We start from the raw sequence: 9423 nt of genomic DNA on the forward strand, positions 1-9423 counted from the left end.
TAAAATGGAAAACGAACGGTTGCAAGGGCTGGTCCTGCTTAAAAGGCCGCAAGAGGCTAATGCCCTCGGTCCTCAGGTGTAGGGAAAGGTCCATAAGAATATACAGTCTTTGCTCGCTGCCACTGCTGCCTTTATTGTTACTGCTGTTGTGGTGGGTCACTAGAGCTCTTCTGTCGTTTGTTAAACAAACCCCAAACCAAACCTGGGGATAATACTTGGCAATTTGCTTGTAAAAACAGTGTGTTTTCAGACTTTATAACTGTGCCTTGGAGGGCTAACTGATCTGTTGTGTTTTTATTAACCAGAATGAAATCAAAGATCACTCTGAGTTGTACTTTCTGTTTATAATTTACAGGTCTATTTTCCCCGTCCTTTAATAGTACAACTGGTGTATTTGTGACAAAACAGGACCCTTCTGAGCAAGAATAAACAGAAAACAAAACAGTTCTCCGGGGAAGAAAGCTCAGCAACTCTACAGAGTCATGGAAAGGCTCCAGTAAATGTTTAAGGTTTATTTGTTATAAGCTTTGCTTGTCTTTTTTTTTTCTTTTTCCTTAAAGATAGAATTTGGTAGTGAGAAGTGCATTTAAGCGTATACAGCAGAGGAAATTAAGGCCTTCAGACTTGAGTCTTTTTTCTGTGTTGAGTTGTACAAGGATGCAGCGCAGGGGCCTGAGCTTAAATGCAACTCCCAAAACGATGGAGGAGGACGAGTGTGTGGGCATGGGCCCGCTGAGGCTGCTTGCCGTGTTTCCTGCTCCCAGCGTAGCTGTTCTCCCAGCAGTTGGATCCAAGGCAACGCAGCTCTGCTGTCAGGCAGCCACGGGAGGGGGTCCAGGTTGCAGAGCCTCTTGGTGCACTTAACCTTGACAAAATGTAATCAAGATGGTCAGGTTTCTTTCTGTAAGCTTTTGAGAAATTCACCAAAATGGGTTCTAGTGCTTCTGTTTCTGAGGCTCTTCCCTGCAGGCTGCCTGGCAGTTTATACTTTGATGAAAAGTGGCTGTTGACTATGAAACCAGAAAACACGGTGGCAGCTTTCTCTAGCACTAAGCCTCCCAAAAGAAAAGATATCTTGTTCTATGAAGAGAAATAAAGATAAAATTGCATATCTAAAACTGCTCATGTCTTCTTCCTCTGCTAGGGGACAGCTCTGCTGTTGTCCGCATCGGCCGATGCTATTTCAGAAGTCAACTATTATTATGATAGAGGCTGAACTTTGTGTAAGAAAGTTTGAGTAGTAATGAAAGGCTTTCTTTCAACAGGCCAAGGCAGGCAGTGAGCTAGTTTGTAGATATTCCTCTGGCTGTTGTTTTGTTTTTTGACTACATAGTAAAGGACAACACTCAGAAAATAAACTTGGTGCCCATTCCAGCTCTGGAGAAAGAAAAGGCTTCTCAAAACGGGAATATCAATCCTTAGAGTCTCCATTACTAGACATGGAAAGGAGGGACATTCACCAAAGGACGGAATTCAATCAACGTGAAATGAATGTTGTATTTTGACTTCCCCAGCATGTGCTGTGGTAAAAGAAAAAGAACCCTGCTTCTTCCCGAGCCAGAGCAACACGAGTCTGTCAAGTCTCCTACAACCTCCTGGGATCTTCAGCCTTGTTCAGGAAGTGCTGAATGATAGAAACAAGTGCTTTATTTATAGGAGGCTCTGGTTAATTTTTATTCCAGTATATCATTGACGCAAGGTACTTCAGAAGATGCAGCTTGATTTGCTATAAACTTATTCACACAGAACAAAAATTTCCTGGAAAATGATTATTTGACTAGTTGCACAAAACATGTCAATTTCTGACCCCAGAGGCGTTTGAAAAGAAGGGTCTGCAGAGATGTTCCAGCTGTGTTTCCGCTGAAACTACCCCTGCAGAATATGGAAGGTCTAACTAGCTGCAGTGTATAATCTGAGCTGAGGTTTTGTGGTAAAACCTGTGGTCACAGTGCTGAGTTGGGTAGGAGCTCTGAAAACTTACTTGTTTTTGACAGCAGCTGGTCTAAACATCAGTGTTGAATTACACCCTGCTGTTGAAACAACGTCTCAGAGGCCCAGCTAAATTCACCAACAACTGTTTTCTGCTTTCCCTTTTACAGCTACGGCTTTTTCAAATTTTTTTTTTTTTCCTTTAAAAATATTATTTGGTGTAAGAAGAGCTGTTGATTTTCTCACCTTTATCATCTTTTGTCTGGTACACTGTTCTTTGATCCTGGTTCTCTGGTAAAAAAACAGTATTGGTAAACATGGGATCATAAAATAATTTTCAAAGGCTCCTTTAGTTATACACTGCCTTAGGTGACCTCCTTCGCTAACTGTGAGGTCCTTTTCTACACTGCCTCCAAAACCAGTGCTCCAGAGCCTCAGTGAGCTGGAGTTCATCCCCTCAGGGCTGGTACATACAACTCTTTGAAAGCCACCTCCACAACAGCGGAGGTTGTTTTAGCTTGATGTGATAAAGACACTTTTAAAACCTTTTTCTCCTTGCTGGGTATCCTTTGAGGCATTTTTCTTTTAGCAAAAAAGGTTTTAAATGTCTTGGAAACTTTGCCTCCTGTTCTGTCTTCAAAACCAAGACTGGGCATAATTAAATTCATAATTAAATTTGTCACTGTTGATATGTACTTAAAAACAGGGCTGTAGGTGGGGAACAGTTGTATATCCAACACTGCGCTCCTCCTTAGAAAGAAACAGCTCATTTTCTTTTAAAATGTGTGTGTGCAGGTGTGGAGAGCACAGCGACACCGCTCTTGGAGCAGGACAACTATAGGGTCTTCACTCTGCTCCTTGGCTTCTTGAAACCAAGAGTTACCTCTCTGAAACTCCCCACTGCATCGGGTCTGTTATGCATATATATATTTTAACATCCAGACCTGCAAAAGACAAAGCCATCGACAGCTTTGCACACATAAAGCAGCTGTAACATATTTGTTAGCAATGTACAAACCCACAGTATTCTCCATCGAGTGGGTGCCCTGTTCAGCATTTATTTCCCTCTGTCCTACTCTGTGCATTTCAGATTTAAACGGTCTTTAACAAATATTACCATTTCAAATTGAAGATCTTGAGTTCTTCCTGCCAGAACAAAGTATCTGCAAGTTATTTTTAAGAGTCCGAACCTATTTAATGATTTTTAAGCTCTGATACTTGCGTGGTTTCAAAGCAACACCTCCTGGCAAACCGTGGTACTGCTTGTGCAAGCAGAGAGACCTTCCTCTTGGATTGATACCGGACAAAACAGTGAGACAGCAGAGTGATGTGCAGCGATAGTTCCTCAGTGTGCAAACTGCAGCGTGAGTGACGTGGCTGTTATGACTTCCACTGGAGGAGAAATAAAAGAGAGGAGCATGTTTTATAATTTTTTAAAATGAGAACAAACGGAAGCGCTTACTGCTGTCATACAGGTATTGCTGCCCTTTTTGTTTGCTTGTTTATTTATGCTACACATGCTGATTTACAGTGGACAATAGCACCAAAGCCAATGCAGGACTTGATCCAAAAAACTGTGAAGCCTGTGAACAAACGATGCTTGCTGTCATCCCCATAACCGGTAACATGGACATTATTGTTCCTCTTTGCCCTCTTAATTTACTGCCTTCTCTATCCCAGCATAAAACTGACTGGCAGAAAATAAAGTGTGAATGGAAATTCAGAATGATTTCAGAAAGCTTCAGTAATGTTCAGTGTATCACATTCCCTTAGTGCTAAAGCAATGTGGCTGTCCTCATAAGCAAACAAAAATGCTACAAAAGACATGGAAGCATCACAGAAAACCACTAAAGAACAAGATTACAGTCCCCTTATTCACAGCATCTACATGTGGTTTAAGGTACTATCGTGCTGTATTATCATCGCCGTGAAACAACCCAGCCCACTGGAATAACTTGAGGAATCAGACATGAAGTATGCCAGGCAGTTTATACAGAAGACTGAGATATGGTGTCAATGCTTATATACTTATTACGAATAAAAGCAACAGAAGTCATTGTAGAGGGCTATTTCTTGAAGGAGAAAGTAAAATTGTCAACAATGATGATAAAAAGATATACAGAATCATAGAATGCTTTGGGTTGGAACGGACCTTTAAAGGCCATCTAGTCCAACCCCCTGCAATGAGCAGGGACATCTTCAACTAGATCAGGTTGCTCAGAGCCCCGTCCAACCTCAACTTGAATGTTTCCAGGGATGGGGCATCTGCCACCTCTCTGGGCAACCTGTGCCAGTGTTTCACTACCCTCATTGTAAAAATTTTCTTCTTTGTATCTAGTCTAAATCTTCCCTCTTTTAAAGCCATTGCCCATTGTCCTATTGCAACAGATGATATGTACTCAATGTTTCTGCTTTCCATTCCAGATGGCTGGATGATTTGTTGATGTACCTCTAATGGAACTCTTTTCTGTCCAATAGTAAAATACAATGTTAAAAGTTGTGGCTGCCCCATCCCTGGAGGTGTTCAAGGTCAGGTTGGATGGGGCTCTGAGCAACCTGGTGTAGTGGGAGGTGTCCCTACCCAGGGTAGGGTGGGGGGACTAGATGGTCTTTAAGGTCCCTTCCAACTCTAACAAGTCTATGATTCTATCTGTCAAAGTTTGGCACTTTAATATCCAGTTTGGCCATGTAGGCTGCATCCTAATATTTTGAGAGAACTGGCTGAAAAATTATTTGACTATTTGGGCTGGTATCACTAAATCTTTGAAAACACGGGAAACAGAAGATTACCAGAAAACCCTTCCGTGGTTTGCCTGGCCTATTTGCACTCAGCCACAAACCCGGTGCGGTGCTATCCGCCACAGCCCATGCAGGCTGCTCTGGAGGCTGAGGGCAGGTCTGTCCCTTGTCTGACTATCCCGATTCTCAGCAGCCTGCCTGGGACAGCTGGTAGAATCATAGAATTGTTTAGGTTGGAAGATCATCGAGTTCAACAACAACCTAACACTGCCAATACCACCACTAAACCATGTCCCTCAGCACCACATCTATACGTCTTTTAAATACCTCCAGGGATGGTGATTCCACCACTTCCCTGGGCAGCTTGTTCCAATGCTTGACAACCCTTTCTATGAAGAATTTTCCCTAATATCCAATCTAAACCTCACCTGGCATAACTTGAGGCCGTTTCCTCTTGTCCTGTTGCTTGTTCCTTGGGAGAAGAGACCGACCCTGCCTTGCTCCAGCCTCCTTTCAGGGAGCTGTAGAGAGTAACAAGGTCTCCCCTCAGCCTCCTTTTCTCCAGGCTGAACAACCCCAGTTCCCTCAGCCGCTCCTCATCAGACTTATGCTCCAGACCCCTCACCAGCTCCATTGTCCTTCTCTGGACACCCTCCAGCACCTCAATGTCTTTCTTGTCGTGAGGAGTCCAAAACTGAACAGAGTATTGGAAATGGGGCCTCACCAGTGCTGAGTACAGGGGGACTATCACTGCCCTAGTCCTGCTGGCCACGCTATTCCTGATATAAGCCAGGATGCTGTTGGCCTCCTTGGCCACCTGGGCACACTGCTGGCTCATATCCAGCTGGCTGTGTCGACCAACACCCCCGGCTCCTTTTCCATCAGGCAGCTTTTCAGCCACTCTTCCCCAAGCGCTGCATGGGGTTGTTGTAACCCAAACCCCGCTGACCCTCATACCGGTGGCCTCGACCCATCGATCCAGCCCGTCCAAAAATTCCCCCGCACCCTCCTCCGGCCGGCGGGGAGCGCCTCAGGAAGACCTCAGGTGCTTCGTGATGGCGGGGCGGGGAAAAAAAACGGCCCTGCCCACCCATCATCCCGTCGCCTCACGGCTTCCCGCCCAACCCGCCGCACGCGCGCCCCTGCGCCTGCGCGGCGCCGGAAGTGACGGCGGAGAGGCCAGGCCGGTACCGAGCGGCGGACGCGGTGCCCAGGTAACGCGGCGGCGGGGGGCGGCCGGGCCCGGGGGGCCCGCCCGGTTCTCGGCGGACGAGGCAACGGGAGGGTCTCCCGTTGCCTCGTTCGCCGAGAACCGGGCGGGCCCTCCGGCCCGGCAGCGGCGAGGCTCGGGTGTCCGTCCGTCCCCCCCCCCCTCCCCCGGGACGGTGAGTCCACCCGGGAGCACGGTGTTATCTCCTTTTCCCAGAGAGGAGGAAGCGTTGAAATAAATCTCCAGACAGAATCCGAAAGCAGAGCGTTGCCCGGTTAAGGCTGCGGTGTCTTGTTCTGATCCTATCTGGAGGGCAACGGCTGCTGGCAAATTAAAAATTACCACAGGTTTCCGCGGGTCTGTGCCCCGTTCGGTGAAAGGCAGCGTAGTCGTTTCGGTGCCGCTCTCGTCTGGCAGAAGTTTGGAAGAGGGGATGGCTTTAGCGGAGGCTTCGCTTGGACTATCATAAGAGTGAAGGAAAGCGGTGACTGGTAAGAAGGGCAGCGCTTAAAACCGTGAAGGAAGGCGAGATCCTGGCGTCCTATAGGGAGAAGCAGCTCCCAGGGCGGAATCTCGCACCTCTAGCTTATTTTTGCTAAATGGATGGAGATGGATGTAAATAATGCAAGTGTAGTACAAGGAAAATAAATCCTTTAGAGAAAATGCATGGGAGCCTGCCAGCCTTCTTTCTTGTTTGGGCTTTGTGGGAGTTCTGCTGCTGGAAACTACTAAGACCTTGTTGTGCCTTCATTTGCAGTTCTTCTTCGTTTATCCTCTAGTTTTTACTGGTTCAGAGCTAGACTGGTTTTAACGGACCGGTATCATTCTCAAAGCAGAATGGAAAAATAAAGAGAAACACTTTCTGCGTTCACTCTGGGATGGATTTGAGTCGTGATCTGACTGTTCCATTTGAGTTGTGAAAGCTTACATTTTTGTGGTAACTATATGTGTCAGTAAGCGTGAAATTTCAAGAGAGCAGGTTTAACATGTTACTGCTGAGAAGGGTGGCCCTCTGCCCTGCTTTTTCAGCCCTCTGTCCGTTTTCGTTGCCTCTTGCGTGCAGGTGTAAGTGGTGGTGTGATCGGCTGGGTTCAGCGGCCAGTCCGGCCAGCAGTGAGCACCATACAGAAAGTGAAGCGATGGAGCTGACTGTGTGTCTGTACTAATGCTGCTCTACGTAACAGGGAGCGGCAGGTCCGCCCACTTAGGCAGTGTCATGGATCAAAATCACTTAAGCTGCTTGTGAAAGTGTTCCCTCAGGCTGCACTTCCCTGGACAGGTGAGCTGGCCTAGTGTTTGTGGTGTGGGTTTTTTGCTGTTTTTTGTTGTTGGTGGTTTGTTTCAGGTTGATTTTGATTTTTTTTTTTTTTTTTAGATGGAAGCTGTCCAATACTGTCTGTCTCCTTATTTTGTGATGTGGCTAATATTCTCAGCCCTTTCCCCCCGTCTTCTGCAGTAGAAATATTTTCATTTCATTTCCTGAAAAAGTTTGCTTTTGGGTGATGACCAAACTGTGGAGGGTTACAAATGTACAACTGGAGGACTTTTAGAAATGTAACTGTGGTGATTATCACCAATAACTCCACTGGAATCAGTGCTAAAACAGATGTTCAGTTTTAGAGAACAAAAGCAGCTGTTGCTAAATGTAAAGATGGGAGTACTAGCAGTAAATAAAGAAATTGCATTTAGGCACGAAAAAAGGTGGATGAAGAATTGAAACAGATGTAGTAAACAGTAAAATTGCTCTCGGTTGCTCAGTTTTAGTCTGAACTGTATTTTAAGAGCTGTTTCTGACATCAGAAAGGTTTCTGACCAAAAAGATGATAAAAAATGAGACTATTACCAAAATTTTATTTACATCAGAGGCATGCAAAGAATTTTTTTTGGATCTATACAGTTTGGTTAGCTTCACTAAGACTAAGAACAATTGGCCTGAAAAAGAAGTCAGTCTTTTGTTTATTGTATTATTTTAAAGCCTATGTTAGTACAGCAGCTCAAAGATTTTATTCAGATATTTAGTGGAGAATAAGTACTTCTCTTTGTAATGTCCAAGAGTTTTATGTAAGCCTTTGTGACATAGTTTAGTGGCTTAGTTGCAGTGTTAAAATACTACTTGAAAAAGTGCTGAATTTCCAGAGCTTAGTGTGGTTTAGTTTTAAATGATTTTTGCACTGTGGCTCCTGCCCCTGTCTTGAACCTGTTCTGCAGTGTGCACATCCTATTGTTTAGAACTCCTTTCATGGATACTTTTTCTTTTAGGTCCCTTATTAAAATTCTTAAAGCCAAATCTAACTGCTGTCCTTGTAGAATTTATCTTTACAACTTCTCATAAAGAAGATAAATTGCCCTTTATTATTCTTTGTTAGAAAAGATAGTGTAAGATTTAATAAGTTACTATATCAAATACTCTAGGTGGTTCTCAACAGTACAGTGGTTAAGTTAAATATTGACTTGCTGTATAGGACTTTGGTCTTGTGTAACCCTTGCCGAAGCTGCAGCCAGGAGGAAGGTATCATGGCAAAGATAATGATGACTTAAAATTGCCCACTACCAAACTGAAGCCAGTCTAGCAGGGCACAGAAACAGCTAATGATCGCAGGGGAGGCTCAGCTTGGTGATGCTTGTAACCGATTAAACGTAGAGTTAATTCCTCTGTCTCTTTCTAGTCTCTGTGGAAGATAAAAATTAATTAAAATATTGTTTAAAGAAAAGTATGAAATCAAGATTTAAAAAATGGTAGTGTTTTTTGCAGTATAATCTTTAAGTAGTTACGTGTAAACCTTTCTGTAGTACACTCCTGCTCAGTGTTGGCAGTCTCTGCAGCATGATGTGAGTAGGTTAAGTTTGTACCTTGGGGGTGGTAACAGTCCTTCTCTGTAGATTGCGAAATGACTAGAATTTGAGGTCTCATCCTTGGTGCCAGGTCCTTTCTAATCTTGCTCTTATTTATACTTGAACATACCTTTAGCTGGAAGAAATTCTGTAGGCCAGCTGCCAGGAGGTCTCATCTCTGGGACTGTTCCTCCCAGTATAGAAGGCTCTTTGTGTTTTATATACACACACTCAATTGAAAAAATAAACATTTCTCATTCTTGGAAAGATTCACTTTCAAATAGGAACTAAGTGTAACTGGTTCAGTGTTTTTGTCCTGCTCCATGCCTCTTCCCTTGCTGTCGTAGGCTTTCTTACAGAGGTCTAAAATCTGGTTGCTAAACTTCATTAAAGATAGAGGAATTCCTTTGGAACTGATGAGATACATTTTGTTCCTTGGTGATGGGGTGTGTATTGTTCTTGAATGCTTTGCTATGGGGAGCTCAGCATGCAACACAGAGCCGTGTATTAAAGACAATTCATATATTAAAGAAAAATAATTTTTCTTGAGCTAAGAGGCTTTGTAGGTGGGAGGCATCTTTGACTTTCTTATTTGCCAGTGGGGAATAGAGTTTCAAGCTAATCAGGAGGAAAAAAAAAAAAGCCAGTCATCTAAGGTGCTTTAGGTGAAAGAATTTCTTGCTTCTTTTATAGTAAGATGTTTTGAACTGTTT

Source organism: Vanellus vanellus (assembly GCF_965231255.1).
Source record: "Vanellus vanellus genome assembly, chromosome: 8".
Lineage (NCBI taxonomy): Eukaryota > Metazoa > Chordata > Aves > Charadriiformes > Charadriidae > Vanellus > Vanellus vanellus.